This window comes from Bubalus kerabau, unplaced genomic scaffold, assembly GCF_029407905.1.
Source record: "Bubalus kerabau isolate K-KA32 ecotype Philippines breed swamp buffalo unplaced genomic scaffold, PCC_UOA_SB_1v2 scaffold_40, whole genome shotgun sequence".
NCBI classification, from domain to species: domain Eukaryota; kingdom Metazoa; phylum Chordata; class Mammalia; order Artiodactyla; family Bovidae; genus Bubalus; species Bubalus kerabau.
Genome location: NW_026577894.1, coordinates 1,515,541 through 1,516,527, shown reverse-complemented (window position 1 = coordinate 1,516,527; position 987 = coordinate 1,515,541). Strand labels below are relative to the sequence as shown.

At 71.1% G+C, this 987-nt stretch overlaps 1 pseudogene; it reads right to left on the bottom strand.

Annotated features, from left to right (window-relative positions):
• Nucleotides 1-339: 339 nt before the first annotated feature.
• On the bottom strand, nt 340-459 carry LOC129640825 (uncharacterized; annotated as a pseudogene).
• Nucleotides 460-987: the final 528 nt, after the last annotated feature.

Sequence of the window (987 nt, the reverse complement as noted above, 5' to 3'; positions counted from 1 at the left end):
ATGCGCATGCGCGATCGCCTGCGAGGCTGGGGGTGGGGCGGGGGCTGGGGCTCTGGCTGGAGTCGGTGCAAGCCCCGGGATTGCCTGAGGCAAGCCAAAGGAGCCCCAGATGGAGACGGGACGGCCGGTCGTCTGGTTTCCTGAAAGCCGAATGCGAATGCGGAGGGGCTCGCGGGCCGCAGGGAGGCAACCCAGGTCTGCAGCGGGAGTCGGGCCTGGCCACCCACTCACTCTCCCCTCCCCGGTAGGGGCTGGGGCTGCGGGGGGGGGCGGGGGGGTGTGGGTCCAAGAATTGGGACGCGGGGCGGGGGCTAAAGGACCTCTTCTGGTAGGCAAAAAAGCCTCCAGCACCCGGAATTCCCAGGTGGTCTCCCATCCAAGATACTAAACAGGCCCGACCCTGCTTAGCTTCCGAGATCAGACGAGATCGGGCGCCTTCAGGCGGATAAAGCCAGACACGGACGCGGCTGCCGCGGGGCGCCCTAAGAGCCTTGCGCTTTGCCTCCCTTTCGCTCTGACCTGCAGGTCGGGCCAACGGGCCGCACCTCTCCTCGGGGGCCGTGTTGTACTTGAGCCGCACGACCCGCGACCGCACTCCAGCCTGCTGACGCCGGCCCGGCCCCCGAACACCGCCAACACCAGACCAGCAACCGCCTGGCCGGGCCCGGGGGCCTGATGGGCTTCCAGGACCCCCCAGTGACCGGGAGGGCGTGCGTGCGTGCGCGCGGGGCCTGGGGGGTGGGCTGAGGGGAGCGGAGGTCTCGGCGCCCTCCCAACCCCGGCCACTCCAGACCCGGCCGCGCTGGCTGAGCGGGGCCTCCCCCCCATCCCGTTTGCTGCTCAGGGCAGCGCGTTCCCGGAGGTGTCGGTCTTCGGGGCCCGCCGCCTCCCCACCCCCGCGGCCCGGGGGCCTCTGAACCTCCTGCGGGCCTAGGCGCAGGGAATCTTGAGCGCCCAACTTGCCCGGCACCTGCCCGCTGCCCAAAC